Source organism: Microtus oregoni, unplaced genomic scaffold, assembly GCF_018167655.1.
Source record: "Microtus oregoni isolate MIOR12 unplaced genomic scaffold, Mior012 000000F_ref0000247, whole genome shotgun sequence".
Taxonomy (NCBI): domain Eukaryota; kingdom Metazoa; phylum Chordata; class Mammalia; order Rodentia; family Cricetidae; genus Microtus; species Microtus oregoni.
Window position 1 is genome coordinate 48,480,196 of NW_024543059.1, and position 20,417 is coordinate 48,500,612.

A 20,417-nucleotide genomic window follows, 5' to 3' on the forward strand; every position below is an offset into this window, starting at 1 on the left:
TCAGGCAATATTTAGAAAGTTCTCTGAGGCCCTGTACCATTTAAGTGGTGACAGCCTTGGGAGCTCACAGCTCCATGGTTTTACAGAGCAGTTGTTTCAGTGGAGTACATTAGTCTTGTCTGTTATTAGCATATATAATCAAGCAGAGTATGAAATAGCAGCAATGGTCGACATTTTATATTAAGCATGTTTTTACTTAACACTGTACCATCTAATATTCTGAGGGCCAGGGTTAGAAAAATAATGTTTATAGCAATCATGTTGTCTTCAGTTTAAAAGAAAACACAGCTAGCAGAAAGCAAATCAGTATTTAAAATTAATATCTCTCTTTCAAAATCTCATCTCCCTCCAACTCAATTCTGCCATCTTTTCGTGGTCGTGACGTCATTTGCAGCTCCACAGATTGGAGGAGGAAGTTGGAAGTCTAGCCCTCTGTGAGCAGTTCAGCAGCCATTGTGGATGGAAGAAGGCAAGAATTTGTTGAACAGGGTGCCCAAGGAGCCTGAGTTACCTACCACTTGCGGTTACTGCTGGCAACATCTTACACAGAACACTGTTTGCACATTCGGGAGCCTGCGATGGACGGGTTGTATCTAGCCACAAGCCACACTTTAATGTGTTTTTATTTTTAAAACAATTGTATTTTACATTCCAGTTACTGTTCCCTCTCCCTCCCCGTCTTACTCCTCCTACCTTCCCCCACCCCCTCATCCACTCCTTGGAGAGGGTAAGGCCTTCCATAGGGAGTCCCATGCAGGTTTTCCACCTGTCAGTCCATAGTTTATGAGCTCCTACTAGCTCAAGTCAGCGTCTCTGTGGTTTTCCCTATCGCGAACTTGATACCTCCTAGCACATATGATCCCTCCTCCCTCTCTTCAACTGAACTCGAGGAGCTCAGCCCAGTATTTGGCTGTGGATCACTGTGCTTCCATCAGTTTCTAGATGTAGGTTCTCTGATGACGATTAAGGTAGTCATCAATCTGATTACAGGGGAAAGGCCAGTTCAGGAACCCTCTCCACAATTACTTAAGGTCTTGTCTGAGGTCATCCTTGTGGATTCCTGGAAAATTTCCCTAGTCCCAGTTTTCTCACTCACCTCATATGGGAGTACTCTATGAAGATATCTCTTTCCTTGCTCTCCTTCTCTGCCACACTTCAATTTTACTTTAATTTTACCGACAGCCTTCAGTTCTTGCTAATGATCTCTTACAAGAAACTGTATTATGACTACCCCTTCTATCTACTTAGGTTTCTCTTCTCTGGGGCAGATTTTTTGTTTCTTTACTCGGTGACAAGACCTGCTTTCTGGAGGACTGATTAGGATTATTTGATCCTCTTTTCGTTATGAGACTAGAATTGTTATTTGAGGAGAAAGACCAAAGATACAGTACATAATTCTTAGTGTATAATGGAGAGCTCTTTGCCCACAACACAATTGGCCATTTTTTATCCTGAGCTTGACCAAATGTCTGTGATTTCTCCTCTGAAGAAGATTTATTTTTCTCCAATTTCTGTTTGTACCTTTTTGGAAATTGTTGTTGCTTCAAACAAACCCTGAAGAGATGAGCAACTATATCCCTGATAGCTGCATGTGACATCATTTCTGGGCTGTTCTTTTGTTCTGAGACTCAGTGCTCCGGCTCTCAGCTTAGCAAGCTGTAATAATTATGGTGTTTTTATAACATCAGTTGAAACTGGAAACCACGTACCCTCTAGCTTTGTTCAGGTGTCTTTTTGTGATGATGCAGATGTGTCAGAAAATTTCAAACATAATTGTTTTCAGGGTTGGCTTATGTTACCTAGGACATCGTACTTGTCAAGTTCAGTGAGCTGAGTCAAGAGCAGATGGAGAGAGATCCTACCTCACATTCTGATGGAAATGCATTTTTCTATACTAAGAGGTGGTTTTGAGGGAGGAACAAAAATTATGACAGTAAATTGATTTACTACATGCGAGCCCATTTAGTAACTTCATATTCTTCATAGCACTTACTGTATTCTGGGATCATCGATTAATATCCACATGCAATTTTAAGTCGCTCCACATGACACAAAAATTTCCTTATCACTGTCCTTCTGAATCATGTAAACATAGCTGTTTTTGCATGCTAAAATTAAGAGAACATGTATAAGACATAGCCATTGCTGAACTCTCCCTGGTAATCTGTAGCACCATTGATTTAAAACATAAAACATTTCCTATGTTGATATGAGCTATGCAAGTCTAACTGAAGATATCTCTGTTGATTAGTCATGACAGGTAGCATGATGAATATGAAACAATTCAGATGTAAAAGAGACTAAAAGATGAGAAACACAAATTAAGATATGCAATTCTGTCTGTGTTCGTCTGTCCTGATCTGCATTATTTCACACTATGAAAATAACTGGCTTGCAGGAATTCCTTTGTCCAGGGTCACTGTGCTATCTTACTGTCTTAAAGATGAACTCATGTTCATGCCTGCCTAGTCCCTGGTTCATCCTCTCATTTCCTGTTAGCAGTCATTTGTCCCAAACTGATGAAACTGTGGAGAGGTCTTGGGGATGGAAAATTTCAGATGAGTGGGTAGAGGAGGTGGGCCCTTGCTGGAAGAAGTGTGCAACTACAGACTTAACATTAGGTTATTTATTGTCTCTAGGGCCCACCTCCCTCTTCACCCTTCCCCCTCTATCTATATATTTGTCTCTGTTTCTCTGTCTCTCTCTCTCATGTCACTGTGTCTCTCTGTGTCTCTATCGGTCTCTGTCTCTATCTCTCTTTGTCTCTATCTGCCTCTATTGCTGTCTCTCTGTCTCTCTCTCATGTCACTGTGTCTCTCTGTGTCTCTGTTGGTCTATGTCTCTATATCTCTGTCTCTATCTGCCTGTATTGCTGTCTCTCTGTCTTTTATGTGTATGTGTTTTCTCCTCCCCATCTCTATGGTTTTGAAGTGAAACATTGATCTACATGTGCTTTTGGACACAATTTTTAGCTAGCACACAAGATTTGAGAAAAAGAAATTCATAACACCTTGACAAGTGAGACTCCCACTACTGAACTGCTCACCAATGTCCATTCAGACACTGGACTGAAACTTACAAACTCATTAAACTTTTCTGTGATCTGCTTATCTCTGGCATTTTATCACAGCAACAGAAAACTTAACACAACTTTCTGGCTGCACTGCTGATAATCATTTCTACCTGAAATGTGTTTATCTCCATGAAAATACCATGCTCATTCTCCAGATTTTCAACCCAGCCTGTTGCTCCATGTTTACAAATTCTTCATAGTGATCATGATTCTCCCATATCACTCACAAGCTGTTTCCCTCAGTTTAATAAAGCTGTATATTTTCTCCAATAATCTATAGTTTTTTTAATGAGAACTACATTAATAACTTGGAAAAGTGATTTTAGTATCTTCTTCAGGAAGACGCATGTGTGCATAAGTCGATGCTCACTATTCTGCTTCTATTCTTGAATATGTACAAAATGTAGGTAAATAAAGTTTATGTTTACCTGAAAGACATTTTATGTATGTGCAGACAAAAGTTATTCACAACTAATTTATCTTATACTTATAAGTGAGCTATCATTGACAGAAATGTTAATAAAAATGAAGTAAAATAAATACAATGAAGGTAAATATATTACAATCATCATCAGCAAAGTATGACTGCAGAAAATACGGAGAGTCAAATATGATACTGACAAAAATGTGACATAAAGAGTACATAAGTATGCCTTATGTTGTAGTAATAAGGGTGGCGGGGCTGCATCCCTGGCACCCCAGCCGCCTGGCTAGATTATGCCCGAAATAACAACACACAAACTGTATTCATTTAATCACTGCTTGGCCCATTTCTATCTAGCCTCTTCTAGGATAATTCTCACATATTAATTTAGCCCATTTCTAATCATCTGTGTAACGCCCCTAGGTGCGCTTACCGGGAAGATTCTAGCCTATGTCCATCCTGGGTCGGAGCTTCATGGCGTGCGTCTGCCTGGGAGCTGGTTGCATGGCATCTCCCTGAGGCGTCTGCTCCCGAGGGGAGAGCTGTCGAGTCTGAGCTCACTTCCTCTTCCTCCCAGCGTTCTGTTCTGTCTACTCCTCCCACCTATCTTCTAACCAATAAAATGGGCCAAGGCAGTTTCTTTATTAGCCAATGACCTTCCTCCATCAATATGTTACATTATGAAATATGAAACATTAAGGAACAATGTAAAAGTATTTTTTAAAAGAGTTTAGACAGAAGTAGACAGCATGGGTTGATAAAGTTGCCCTAGAAACTATAAAATTATTAAAAGAAAACTCCAGTGCCAACCAGTAGGCAACCTCCATAAAAGCTGTTGACTTCAGAGACACCTTTGACTCTTGAAATAATACAGACATTGACACTAGTGTGTCCTCACGAAAACTACATAATAGCATTCTGTTGTCAAAGGTAGCACATGCCTGAGTTGTAGGACTTAGCGAAATCAAGCTGAAGCTGAACTGAAAGCTTTCTGCCTTGGTGGCTAGCTTTCATAGTGCTGGAATATTGCTGTGGAAGCCGCTAGGGAACAATGGCCATCAACAGGCTTCCTGGGTGGTAAACACTGTGTGTACACTATCAGCCTTCCCAACCAGATGTACCCAGCAGTGGCAAGTCTGCCATAAAGATAATCCAACTTTTCCTGTCTTGAATTAAAGAAGGTTCTCAGGGAATTCAAGATGCACCTGAGACTATAAACAACCCCTCCGCCATGTACCTGCAGATTCTGTGCTATTGTTCATGCTGTTCTGCTTGTTTCAGGTGTTGCGATATTTCATGAGCGTCATTGAGTGACAGACTTGGTCATGCAGCATCTTATTATATTTAAATTTTTTTAATGCAAAGAAAAATTTCAATCTCATCAGAAATCTAGAATATATACATGATGGAGGACAAGAAATTATTTTCAAAATGGCATGGAAAGCTTCATGCTTTTTCATATGCTAAAAATAATGTTGCCATGGAGTCATTATTGGTGCAATAGCTCTAGAGAAAACTTGCTCAGTACTTGTGGTTATATGCACATGCATAACTAAAGGAGAATATTTGTCGTTGTGGCAATGTTTAAAGTAAAACAATAAGGATATTATTTGGTTAGATTCAGATAAAGTTTCAGTGGCAGAATTAAATCTTCTATATAATTTGAAGCCAATGGAACCCACATCTATGCATTATTACTGACTTTTTATTATGTAATATTGAGAAAAAATCAGGGCATTGTGTATAATGTAAGAATTTAAGTGTACATATTAAAGACTCATTTTTAGGTTTCAAATTTCTCATAATTTGTGGTCATGGAAATCAAAAAAAAAAAAGAAAAGAAAATAAATGAGTGAAACAATTCCATTCTGCTAGGATGGCAGAGCTGAGGAAAAGGACTTGTGGAATTTCTCAGTAAAAATATTCTATTGATAAAGGGAAATCTAATCAGCTTTAAAGAACTAAGAGTAGCATGACAAAAATAGACAATGAGAGAAATGATACCTTCAACATAATAACCCCTGTGTAAAACAGATAAACTGTCCGCTTCCCCTCTTTTGTACATTGGCTTATTCTTCAGGCTTGCCATAGGGGTGTTTGAACCCAGACCCTCACACGTGCAAGGCAAGATCCCCCCATTTAGTCACATTCTCAGCCATGCTTCATTTGTAAATGGACATGGAGTAAGAAAGGTGCAAGATTTATTTGATACAAAGCGCTTGGAGCGACAGAAATCCTACATGGAGTGTCATTACTGAGTAAAACCAGAGGGACTTTGAGCTCAGAGAAACATCCCTCCCTAAGTTTTAAAAGCATCTGATTGTTCTATGTCTGTGAGTGTACAAGTGTAAGTTAGGTGTGAGGTCCTCAAACACAAGCCACAAAACCAGGATGTGCTAAGCTGACTTCATAATGAGAAAAATCCTACTTAAACAAAGTAGGCGTGCATGGCTTCCAGTTGGTTACAGAAGTAACCTACTATCTCATTATGTGTATGCAGAGGGGACTGTATGTGGGTTTTAAAAACTTAATGGGTATTTAGAAAACATATTAACATTCCAGAATGACGTTCCACTTCTGATTTCGTGTGTGCAATGGTGCTTTCAGGTCTAGAAAATACTGTCTGCTGCACATGTTCACAACCTCTGGTTTTACAGCTTTTTATTTACTCTTTATGATGATGATTGCTGATCTTTACTTGGAGGAAGTGTGAAATCGATGTCCAGTTTAGAGTTGAGCATTGCAGAGCCTCTGATTCTCTGATCATTGGCCAGTTTGGGTCTCTGTGTTAATTGCTATTGACTGCAAAAAATAGTTTATTTGTTAAAATTTGAGAAAGGAATTCTCTATGAGTGTAAAGATTAGGACATAAACACATTTTAAAATTACATCCACTCAGCAGAATAATAGCATCAAGTCATTGCCTAAGGTCTATGACCTAGGCAACCATGTATTTTTCATCCAGATGATGCTAGGCATAAGTTTAGTCTTAAAAAGCAAGTGTAAGTTCAATCAAAAAGAAGTTTGTTGTGAGGATATCATCCATGGCACTGTTATAATATGTGTGTATATTGCCAGCCTTGTCATTAACCTCCAGAACTGGATGGCATGACTCTGTTGTTGAAGATACTATATTCTAGAATCATAGGACATAGAGAAAACTAACAGCTGCCAATGTGGACGTTTCAGATGTACTTGCTTACTTACTTAGTGCTGGAAGATGTTAGGTCTGCTACCAGGGAGAAGAGTAATCAACAATTCTACTCCTGTATTTTATATCTGAATGAATGTAGAGAGTGACACAACATCAGTGTCGTGATTAAAGTTAATGCTGTGCATAGCGGGACATTGTTTACCTTAAGACACACACAGTACGACACTCTTGGGAGCAGTAAGCATGAATGAGCTGCAGGGTTTTCACGTAAATAATTCAATGCCATTTTATCTTTCACACACAGATTTCTGAAAGAAAATCCACTATTCTGCATTATGCCATTTTTATTGCTAACAGCCTCTTGTGTGTTCATCCAACTCAGCTGTAATTTCAAGCTAAGAAAACTACTCTGAGATGTAAAGGAAACAAGCAAACTGAGCTTTCTCCTTCTTTCAAAGCCTGAAATTGCATGATACTCTCTACTGTCTATTTCCTTTATGAAATCATCTTAGTGGAACCAAGAAAGATTTAAAATCCACAGAAAGAGTTGGAGAAATGTGGAATATAATAGCAATATGCTTTTTTAAGGTCTCCATAGCAACTGGGAGCCAATTATCTACAGTGGCATTAAACATAGATATTTATGTTCAGACTCATAAAACATCTTCCATTTTTCAACCATGTAATCATGAAAGATTGATAAGGCAATCTCATATCAATTGAAGATGACTTATCTCATTCCAATTCTTAGAGAACTAAATTATTTGGGTTTTGACTAAACATTCTAGTATTTTAATTTTTTTTCAAATGTTCTGGTTACTTGTATCATCTATAACATCATTTTGTGAAATCCAATGAATCATATCAATATGAAATAATTTGATCTACAAACTATTTATAAAAATCATGTGTTCTGTTCACATGACATAGAATCATCTAGAATGTATATGTGTACTTAAGGCTTTATAGGTGTGATACTAGCTTCCTAACCTGAAAGACCTGGAGATGAGCTCAGGAAACCAATGGAGAGATTCACCAACTGTTTGCCAGGTGGGGCTGCTGTGATTCAAAAAAGTGGGTGGAGCTTCATATTGTAAGATTCTATTTATAATTAGTTTTACATTTTTTTGTAGGTTTTTATTTATCCTATAAATGTTTGTCATTAAAATAAAACTACATTACTACATTACTTCCTCCATCTTTTCTACCCTCTAGCCCTTCCCTGGTACTTGCCCTTTAACCCCATCACATGTTTCTACTCCCACTCCCAAGTTGACAAACCCTTTTTCTTTATTATTATTGTTACATTTATTGTTCTCTTGTTATTATTGCCACATACATATATGTAAATACAACGTGGTGAATCCAGTTTTGCTGTTTGTGTATATATAGCTTAAGAGATGGCCACTCTGCATTGGGCAACCCATAAAAAGAGATAGATAATTCCTGGAAAAAGCTAATTCTCCTTTTCCAGCAGGCATAATTTGCCTGTAGTTCTTTGTCTGAAGGTGATGCAACCCAAAATCTTCTACCTTTCATATTAACTGTCTTATGATACTGCCATTGTCCTTACTTTGTTTATGCAACTCTTTGTAGGCGGCTTGGTATTCTGGATCTTGCCGTCTTTCTTCCTGTTCTTTCACGATGTTTCCCAAGGTCATAAAGATGTAGAAGTTGTGATATAGTTGTATCCATTGGGGCTGTGTTCCCCTTGATCTGTTTATCTCTGCATTATGCCTAGTTGTGGTTTCCTGTAGTGGCTTCCGTTTTCTGGTCAGAAACTCTCCTTTTTGTTAAGGGGAAGTAGCCACACTTATCTGTCAGTATATGGTAAGATTTAGAATATAGTGAGGAATTGTGATGGATTATTAAATTGGTGACAGTATACTCCTTCTAAGGCCATGGCCTCATTAGCTCCAGGAAACTGGATAAGGGTACCAAACTCTGTTGAGTAAACCTTGAGTTCAATTTAGACAGCCATTGGTTACCAGTGACATATGAGTGCTAATCGTTGCATCTTTATGTGTATCTTTCTGTTCTGGGCTTTGTTGTAGCTCATAGGTTATACAACCAAGTAGGACTTTTTAATTCTTTCCCTCTGTTGGCAGTTTGCATATTTTCTGGTATTATGGAAGCTAGATGATAAGATTTTAACACATAGAAATAATAGAAGAACACCTTGAGTAAAGTACTATTCCTTTCATTGGTTTTTAGTGAAGTTGACTGCACTTGAGTTCTGCAAGGTGGCTGCAAAACGTCACACTTTGAAATACTTCTCTGCATGTTTTGAAATCATGAGTTTTTGTTAAAAATGTTTCCATCAAGAGATCTGTTCAAGCAGAGGCTTCCTGACAGTGGTCTAACAAGTCGAGCTGCCTCCAGCTCCTGCCAGTGTGGAGGAGCTACACACTACACAGGCTTTGAGTCAACTCAGACCCTCCCTTCCTCAGGTTCTCTTGGTCATGTATGTGCTGCAGCATAGAGAAAGGTAACAGGAGAGGGTGTGTATATGTGCATTCACTCCATGTGCAGATATCCTTGGAGGATTTCTATGAAATTACAAAGGACTTCATTGAAATGAGTCTAATTCATCTTGTTTACTAAGAAACCTCAAGTATAACTACTTCTAAAATTTCTAGTTCTAATTTTGGCATATAAGAAAGGTAAAAAATAATGACTACATAAAGTGCGGTATTGCCTTTTGTACCTCCAAACTCTTAGAGAATATTATTCACTTTTGTTAAATACAGTTACCTATATTGAAAGCTACAAATAATGTGTATCTCAAAAGGTACTAATTTTCCTGTAAAATTGATCATTTGGCCTCAGGTTTATAGATCAATACAACCTCATATTTTTCATGCAGTTTCTTTCTCCCTATTTTTTTTATCAAAATGTGAAATTTTATGTACAGGTACAGAATAAAATAAAAAGGGACCTCATTACAATTGAATTTGTCTCAGAAATGAAATAACAGTGTTCCAAAGAATACTTTTGCAAACCTGTTTCTAGGCAATGCATAGCTGACTGACAGTTGTGGTTAAATTCAGCTTTCAGCTTTTCCATTCTCTTAATTAAACAGAAAAGGAGGACTTTGGATGTTTTTAGAGAAAGATGTGAGGGTTTCTCCTTTTAAGATGGTATTTTGTTGTTGTTTTGATAATTGTTTTAAGGTCTTACAGGCACACTTCAGAGAGACAGAATAATGAACTTTCGCAATGAAGCATCAAAGAGAACCGTCAGATCGTCGTTTCAGAGCACAAGCCTTCCCCATGCTTCACCTCTTGAAGTTCCTTATTATTCTATTTAATTCTAGGCAATTAAAGGATTAGATTACTGTAAGAAAAACATATATACTAGAGACATTGTGATAATTTTAACCCAAATAAAGAACCAGGCGGTGGTGGCACACACCTTTAATCCCAGAGTTCGATGCCAACCTGGTCTATAAGAGCTAGTTCCAGGACAGGCTTTAAAAGCTACAAAGAAAGTCTGTGTCGGGAAAAAAAAATATTTATTTTTTTATTTATTATTTTTATAGTAGTATGTGGTAATTAAAGTATTTCTACTGCATTTTCATACATATACATAATGGATTATGGTCATACTAGCTTTGGTCAGCCTCTGCTGCTCTCTCTTATGATCCATTTCTCATCAACCCATCCTCTTTCAACTGCCAATGACCTTCAGCAGGGTTACTTACATGAGCGTGCACTGGAACGTGTTTACTAGACCATACCAATGGTAACTCATCGAAGTTACCATTTTTTAAAATGTCTTTCCCTCCCCCCAGGAACCATTAGATGTCTGCCTATAAATGATCAGGGAAAAGTGGAACCTTTCTACACCCCATGACAGGACGTCCAGGTCCAGTCTTGTGCAGATTAATCAATCAGTCACCTCTGGTGAGTTCAAGAATGTATCTTCCTTGTAGTTCTGGAATTATCCTGAGTGCTATGATTTGGTCATTGTAATGACACCAAATATTGCAGAGACATAAAAATAAAACTTTTTTTTTCCATTTTTAAAACAGCAGTGAGGATAATGCAAAAATAAGCAGTAACATCTCCCACAGTTCAAAAAGTGGAACTTTGAACTTGTAAGAGCAAATGGGGACGAAAGGTGCCATTAATCTGTTTCTATTTGTCTACAGAGTGAGATGTGGCTATGTAAGAGTGCTTGCCCCACACAGCATGCCCTACCCACATCGCCAAAAGCAAAAACAAACACAATTTTTCAATTTCTTTTTATCCCTTCACGTGTAATATGCATCATTGCCTTATATTTTCTATGTTTTAGATATTAACAAGAAGAATTGGATTTGCGGGCTGGTCTGTGTGAATGTCAACTTTTGTTGGCAATCTGCTTTTGCAAATGGCACTTAATTTTACTATACCGTATAATAAAAAAGATGAAGACTCCACAGATTTAACCTTTCCTAATTTTCAGCCATTAATAGGTAGAATTAAAACTTGTCTAGACAAATACTGCAGATTTGTTTTTATTACTGAAAAACAGGCCAGTATAACAATGATTCTCATCCAGGTCAATGATTATTTTCATAAAAAGCTTAAGCAATTGGAAGATTTACTTATCTGGAAAGTTTTAGGTGTATCTTGATGCTTTTCTCTCTAGATTATCATATTTTGGCAGATGGAAGATAATTGTCAAAAAAGGCCCTAGGAAAACTGGCCTTGCCTCACCTTGGACACTGCAAAAAGAGAGCTGGCCCCTGCACCTGGGAGAGATAACCTCCAGAGAGTGAACCAACCCTGAGGGCATGGACATAGGGGAGTTGACTCCACCCACTTGCCCAAGGTGGGTGGCCCCAGCGGCCCAGTCTGACCAGCTTGGCTACTATCCAAACCCCCATCTAGGGCCTGCTGGAGCTGGTGAAGGACTAGTCCTATGGAATGATACCGCAAGATGTCCCAGACTAGTGGAAGCCACAGGATAATCCATAAAAGTTCTGGGGAGAATCCAGTGATGACGGAGTACCAGAAACCAGAGGGCTTGAAGCAGCCCAGTGACTCACTGTAGCAGACACTTGCCAAGAAAACAATGGGACAAAAAGGAATAGAATATGGCACATTGAAGCCTCCTTTGTTACCAGGACTAACGAAAAGCAGGAAATGAGAAGCAAAGAGGTTTCTCTGTTGTGTTTTTTGTTTTTTTTCTTGGTTTTGTTTTTGTTTGTTTGCTTGCTTTTGTTTTTGTTCACTTGCTTGCTTACTTTGATTTGTTTATGGGGCATAGCGGGGATATGGGGAGAAGTGGGAAAACAGGGAAGTGAACGGAATTGGGGTCCATGATGTGAAACTGCCAAAGAGTCAATAAAGAAGTTATGAAAAGAGAAACAGAACGGTTACATTATCATTTTAATAAGGATGCATTCACAGCTTGTCCCTCTCCATAACGTGCAGCCCCACAGTCTCTCCCTTGGCCGCCTGTTTAATTAAGCAGTGAACTGCACTCAAAAGCTGCCATATTTGCACATAATCACTGAACAAACTTCATGCTTCAAGCTGAGTTTTCAGGCATGCATATATTTCTAACTCGGCTGAATTTTTACTAATGAAGAACAGATAATGATTCTGAAGATTTAGCTAAGCTTTTTTTTTTTCATTCCTTTCTTGAATCTTCAAGTTTTACCATTTCTTTTTTTCTGTTTCCATTGATGTAGAGCATATCTCCCTGAAAATAAAATCAACCACCATTTTATATGATAGATATATCAGTTATTTCCAAATTGCAATTCAATCCCTTTACATTACGTGTGAAAGAAGGGAGATCAGATATGAAATCTTCATTGTTTGGGGAAGATAGTACATGGTTTAAAGCTCTGCAAAAATGAGGAGGTGTTCTTTTCTGAGGAACTGCAGTGGTTTAGCTTCAGTGCTTGTGCATGACTGCACGGATAACCTTGGCATGCATCCTGCTATTTTACATGAAGGTGCTTCCTCTCAAAGTGACAGAAAATCTCTATTTCCCATCAAAGTACCATTTTAACAAAGCTAAGGTGACCAATGTGAGTTGGTATAAATCAAAAATTTTAAAAACATTTTGAAACAATTTTGAAAAAAGCATTGAAGAAAACAGGAATAAGGGACAGAAAATGGCAGAGACAGAGAGTCAAAGGGAAGATGTAAAAACAGAGACAGCTGCATAAATTAGTTCTGTTTAGTTTGCTTTCCCTCTTCTGTCTTCCATCTCCCAGTCTTTGTCTTTTTTTGTCTGCCTCCCTTCTTTTTTCTAGTCCTTCTCCTTCACTGTCTTCTTTTGTCCACCTAAAGCATGCCTTGACCTTGATTCTAGTATTCTACATTATCATCATCATTATTTTACCATTTAACAATTTCATCCTTAATCATTATTGCATACTTCTTATTATGTTAACATAGTTACTTAAAAGAAGAGATTGAAAAATAAAAAGTAAATGTGTGTTTACCCTAGTAAGGATATTTGACAATTGGTTACTTTAACATTGTTACAGGAAACGGGATTTCCTTTATCCATGAAAGTAGCTTTGATGGTTGTTTAACAAGCACATTTGTGATGTGGGTAGTGTTTTTAAAACTGAAAACTTTTTTTGCAGAAGTAAGTTTATAAATCATTCAAGTCAACTTAGTTACACTAGTTGCCATTTATTGAATTTGTGTGACCAAGTATGTGTAATAGAAATAGCTAACACACACTTTGCTGAGAACATACCATACTCTAGAGTAATTCAAATATATTGATTAATAACTAAATTAATTTTTACATCAAGGCTATGAATTAAGTACAGTTTTTATGAAAGTATGGGAAATGAGAAGCAGTGCTCAAGGGTATTATGTCCCCAGCCCAACAATGCAGCCATAGTTGTGGAAGTTTCGTGATAACCATGGTTCAGGTAACTTGATATATTAAGGAATTATATGAAATTTATATCCAGACCCAGATCTTTTTGTTACTAAATCCACTGTGATTGGCTTGTGGTCATGTCTGAGCTATTTTCCTAGCTGCTAAGGGATGTAGGAGGGTCTAGTCCATGTGAGCCATTTTGCCACCAGGAAGATGGGTCCAGATTGTATGAAAAGGTAACCAAGCAAAGCAGAAGAAGCAAGCCAATAAGCAGCCTTTCTCCAGGGGTTCTGCTTTAAGCTCCTGCCTTGAGTTCCTCACTTTTCTTGGTGATTAACCTATAAGAAAATAAAATGATACAACAAAGCCTTGACCCCTCCCCAAGTTGCTTTTGGCTATGGTGTGTATCACAATAAGAAAAAACCAATGATACCAATCATCAGTGAGGGAAAGAAAGGATGCTATCTTTTTTATTGATATCTTTTAATTGTTTTTATTGAGCTATACAGTTTTCCCTATTCCCCTCCTTTCCTCTTCCGTCCCCTTCAACCTTCTCCCACGGTCCCCATGCTCCCAATTTACTCAGGAGATCTTGTCTTTTCTACTTTCTATGTAGATTAGATCCACATATGTCTCTCATAGGGTCCTCATTGTTGTCTAGTTATGCACAAATCAATCCCACACCAGTTATGATTTAAAGGGATATTTATTTAGGGGGGTAAAATCACAAAACACCAACCGTCAGGAAAGGAGCCTAGTCACTGGAGCAGGAACCAAGTATCAGAACCAAGAGAGAGGGCCGAGGCTTGCTGTTCTTTTTTAAAGATAAATAGACCACGCCCCAGTGGGCTGGTATTTCAACAGCTATTGGCTGAAGGAACGGAAGGCGCTCCTGCCACTCAATGGGCTCGTACTTCAGCGACTGTTGGCTGAAGGAGTGGAAGGTCCTCCCACAACAGTCTAGGTTCTCTGGGATTGTGAATTGTAAGGTGGTTTTCTTTGCTTTATATCTAAGAGCCACTTGTGAGTGAATAGATATGATATTTGTCTTTCTAAGTCTGGGTTACCTCACTCAACATGATGTTTTCTAGATCTATCCATTGGCTTCATATTTCAAGATGTCATTTTTTTTCTGCTGTGTAGTACTCCATTGTGTAAATGTACCACATTTTCCTTATCCATTCTTTGGTCGAGGGGCATTTAGGTTGTTTCCACATTGCTGGTGGGAGTGCAAATTGGTACAGCCCTTTTGGATATCAGTATGGCAATTTCTGAGAAAATTAGGAAACAACCTTCTTCAAGACCCAGCAATACCACTGTTGGGTATATACCCAAAGGATGCTCAATAGTACCACTAAAAGGGATACTATTAGTAGGAGTTCCTGAAAAGATTTTCCTAGGATGAAGAGGTAGAAGATATGAGAAGCTGAATCTAGTTATCCACAAAAGAAACACCTCTTAAATTTAAGTGTATTCATAAGTTCAAAGAGTTTTATATTAGACAAACAGAGGTTCTGGACTCAGCCAAGGTGTATGCTGTCCCAAGATAGGCCTTCCTAAGATGGGGAATTTGAACTGAGACTAGATGGAATTACGTTTAGGATTGCCCTTCCCTAGCTTTGTATATTTATATCAGTGGGTATTTATCAGCCCCTTACTATGTCCTGAATATTTATTATTTTATTCTCAGTAATTTCATTTTAGCTGCAGAACCATTTCTTTAGGAAAATGAGACACTGATGTTATGGTAAAGCTATTATTAACTGCCGCTATCACACAGTATGCAATAGTTCTGACATACTCATTTCAGGATTATGTTTGCAGATATGCAATTTTACATAGGTAGAAATGTAAGGTGTTTTCTGCAATGATTACAGGTCTGTATATGAATAAGTACCTGTAGTTTCATATGCCCATACATTCAAGGTGATGATGTGCAGACAAATGTAAAGATGTTGTGAAAAGATATGCACACTGAATTTCCTAAATCAAACAGACCAGTAAATTTCAGCATATATGAAGCACAGGCATGTTATTTTCAAAGAAATACTCTTACTATTTTCTGAAAATTAGAAAGAGGATAAATTCCTTTCCACAATTCTGCATTGGGGGGTTTTATGTGACCTCCCTTTGCAAACTTCTAGGCCTGTAACAGCAAATTAATTGACAATTATTCATGGCTGCGATCACAAAATATTTCATTGCACAAATCAGTTTCTATTCCTGATAGAATTACAAAATTCAACAAATATTCTGTTTACTCAGATGAGTTATAAAAATGTAATTATGTTTCATTATGAGCTAAATTATATCCTATAAACTGTTTGTTGATGCTAATAAGTAATATATATTTTAGATTATTTTATTTTATGTGTATGGGTGTTTTGTCATTCATTTCCCTGTTGCCCTTAGAGACAAGAATCAAATTCTGGTTCACCTGGAACTGGAGTTATGGACATTGCAATACATCTTGTGAGTGGTGGAAATAGAACCTAGGTCTTCCCCAGAACATCCAGTGCTTTTAACCACTAAGACATCCCTTCAGCTCACTAATAGGTAATAGTAAATAAAAAAAGTCAGGTCATAGAATTATTTTTTAAACAATGTAAAGAACATTTTGATAAAATATGTAGCAGTGTGTAGTTTAAATGAGAAAGAGATTCTAGGTAAATATCTAAAGTAAATACAGAGCCTTTTCCTTGAGTAATATTTTGAGATGACTTTCAATTTTGTATTTTCCAGAAATGTTACAAAAGACTAATTTTTGATCATCTTCTGGTCTTCTGAGCTTTGATCCTTTTGCAGAAACACCACTGCATTGACGCTTGGAGCATTTAAATGCTGGTGGCATTCATTCATCTAAGCAATAGCAATCACAAAGCTATTGTAGGAAGCATTCAGTTCTCAGGCATGCATGTTAAGTCCTGGTTTTTTTTGCTAACTTGGGAAAATGATGCATGAATTTTCAGGACTACATCACTGCACTGGGTTAACAAGCCCATCTTTTAAGTACTGCCTAGCCACTCAGATCCATTTTAAAGGAACGCTTTGGAACAGGATAATCTCAGTTGGGAACTGGATGCTTTCTGTTTTATTAAATGCCCCTTAGAATATTTAGACTATAATAATACTACCATATCAGTGAAAATTTCCAGTTGTTCAGATAAGAAACTCCTTATGAAAGGAGATTTTTATTTTCATCCTCATTCCAGAGATATTTCATCCATGAAGGCAGGTATGACAGGGTAGTGTAACCCCATCCATGTTGGCAAACACATGAGGCAGCTCGTTGTTCACATGTTATACACATGAGGCAGCTCTTTGTTCATGTCATACACATTAGGCAGTTCTTTGTTCACATGTCATACACATGAGGCAACTCTTTGTACACGTCATACACATGAAGCAGCTCTTTGTTCACATGTCATACACATGAGGTGACTCTTTGTTCACATGTCATACACATTAGGCAGCTCTTTGTTCACATGTCATACACATGAGGCAGCTCTTTTTTTACATGTCATGGGCTCAGAAAGCAGGAGAAGTGAACCATAAGCAGGAACAGATTGAATGTTCCAAATCCTTCCTTTGTGACCTACTTATATCACCCCAAATCACATCCCAAATCCATTGCCATCAAAACAGCAATGTTTGGAAACATGGTTTCAAAACATGAGTAGTTTTTCTGATTCAGACTGTACCATTTTCCCTGCCACCAAAGACATTTGACCTCATAATGCAGGACACACTTACAAAAGTGCCAGTTAAAGAGGTAACTGGACCTCTGGGATCATAACTGCATTGTCTGGACTTTGGTAGCCTTGAGGATGATGCTTAATACTGTCTTTTTCCAGAATGGAAAATCATCATTTCTCTATTCAAATGAAAACTTTTTGAATGTTATTTGCATTTTTATATCCGCTATCATTCCGTGGCAAGGCATCTGACTCTCAATCACCTCTCCTATTTCCCATTTCAAAGTTCATAACTTGTCTTAAGTGATGCTAAACTGCTTAGCAATTTTTGCTGCATCAAACAAGCTCTTTTCTTGGCCAAAGTGTTCATTTTAATGTCTTTCTTCTCTAGTTATTGGCCTATATGCTCAATGTAAACTTGACTTAATAGTCGTCATGAATAACCATGCTTCTGCTTGAATGTTTTGCTGTCTAGAAATGTCCCGCATCAATTAAATTGGTCTACTACTTCAAAGTCAGACCTATTTCATTTCAAGTACACAGGCAAAATCTATCTAGTTTCATGTCAGAATGTGATAGGAATGAACTCCAATTCCTAGTACTGTCCCCATTCTCATCTGAAATTTTGTGAGCAGTATTTACAGTTTACATTTATTTTTTTTGGCATTCCAGCCTTCTACATTCCTCCCACACCAACACAAAACCTGCTTGCAATATTCTGTCTTCTGAAATCCACATTCTCTAGAAAACCACTTAGAAAATGGCCTGTAGCATCACATCTTCACCCCATGTCTCTGGTACCAAAGTTCTGAATTAGTATCAGCTAATTTGTGAAAAATTACTGAACAGAATAAACTTGAGGGGAAAGATTTTCTGTTCTCTTTCATGGGAAATTCAGCCTACTGTGAGCTGAGGAAGGCAGGTCTGAGCAGCTTCACCTATGGCAGTGGAACATGAAGTTTGACTCCCTCACTTGTTGAAACAGATGAAACAGGCCAGAACCCGGAGTGAATATGACCTTCAATGCCCTTCTCTAGTGACTTCCATTACCCAGGCCCCACCTCCTAAACATTAACAGAGCAGCAATTACAAGCTGGAAACTGAGGATTGGAGACATGAGCCTGCAAGGGATATTTTATAATCAATACATAATAGCAGAGGATTGAAGACATGAGCCTACAAGGGACATTTCATATTCAATATGTAATAACTATCAATCTCTCTATACAGAAAAGTTTAAACGTGTGAACAACTCCAGCAGCTTGGAGTTACATATGTTCGTGACACTTCTTCCTCACCCTGCTAACCTCCCAGTAGCCATCATGTATTTCTTTTCAATTCCAAGCCAAGTTATATTATTCTCTTTGACTCTTCTAGTGACTTAACATCACTCTTAGTTTCATATTCCTGTCAAATACACGATATAAGCAATTAAGAAGAAAACTGTTTATTTTGACTTGCGTTTCACAGCTTCTAGATCTGATCAATTTGAACTCATGGTGAGGCAGAAACTCACAGCAGCGGAAAGCCATGCTGCAATGACACTGGTCACTTCCTAACAACTTATCAGCGAGACCCATAAAGAACTTTTCTTTTGCAAAAATAAACATATACACCCTTCAAAGAAAAATCCAACTGCTCGATACACACCCCAGGTAAAGTTCATCTCCTAATGGCACAATCAGCTATGACAGTATTGCCTAATATTATAATAACCTCTCATTATTAACACTGAAACAGGCTTTTCAGAAGCAGCTCTTGGGTGAGAAACTTCATATCCAAATTATAGCATTCTTCTACGAGCCTCAGAAAGTTTATGTCTACCTCATAATGCAAATGGTGTTTAATACACCTCAAAAAGTTTATTGTGTTTGTAGTTAGGCTAAACGCCAAAGTTTCGCCAGTGAATCAAGTAAACTCTGATATTCATCCTAAATAATTCGAAGTCTAACTCGCCCATCATCAACTAGCATTGATAAAAGGGTAAATGTTTCCTTTCAAAATAAAAGAGCACAATAAAGTAAAAGATGGGCCCAAAGTAAGATGAAAATCCTACAGTGATTAGGATAGCTGTTTCTGAGAGCTGTAAGTAAGATGGAAATCCTACAGTTATTAGGACAGCTGTTTCTGAGAGCTGTAAGTTCTTGGCAGTTCATGAGATACAAAAGGTTATTACAAGCCTCGTCACTATGCCATTGTTAGGTTGCAGTTTACATAGTCTTTCATTTGAGAAAATGTCTCTAATTTTGGGTTTCTTGTGGAGACAAACCATGTCCCTGGTAGGCTGCAAAATCACACTTCTAGCTTCGCACACGCTGCTTTATCAGAGGCTTTCCTCTGTGAGCCCAAGCTTGTCCCTCAGAGACTCTTCAACTCTCCTTTGAAATCTGAGTGGAAGCTTCCATGACCTTGTAACTGTGTTCTTGTCACCAAAATAAATAAAAGAAACCAAGGCATGGAACAAAAGGGGCAGTCCTGTGGTCACTTTGTACAATGGCTTCTTCAATCTCAGAGTACCTGGTTGTCAACCTGCGTCTAAGCACTGTCCTTAGCTGACACTGCTAGAATAGATAACCCTGGGAAGACCAGTTTACAAGCTTATATTCATGAGACTTTCTTCTACATTCTCACTGATTGCTGAGAAGCCCTAAGACATCTTTTCTATTACCCTTTTATGAATGTCTGGCTTAATTTTAATTTTTGCATCACCACAACTGCCTTGGCATGCACATTGCTTGTTCTTGTCTTCTGACAAAACTCTGAGTTTGTTGAATACGTGTGTACTAATTTTTATCCCTTCTATTCACTGTAAATCTCATTAAATGTAACCAGAAACATGTAGGACACTGTCTGAAGTTGCTCAGCCTTGAATGTTTCACAGCCACACTAGGCTCTTAATCAGTTTTTGGTTCAGAACCTCAGATCACAGGACTTCCTTTCTTACAACGTGTTCTGATGAAATATAAGCTAAGAAATACTGAACATACCAATTTAATAGTTAGAAAGATGCTCTATGTTCAAGTGAACCCAAGGACAAGTGTGAAAGTTCATGCTTTTTAACAACATTAAATCAAACTAAAAAGGTTAGACTTGCAATATAAAACAGCACACATTCCTGTGGCATATCTTAAATTTGCGGAAATAATTTTCTGGATAAAACCCCCAGGACTTTAATTATCAACTTCCTTATCAGAATCAAAGGACAATATTATTTAATAAGCAATGTGA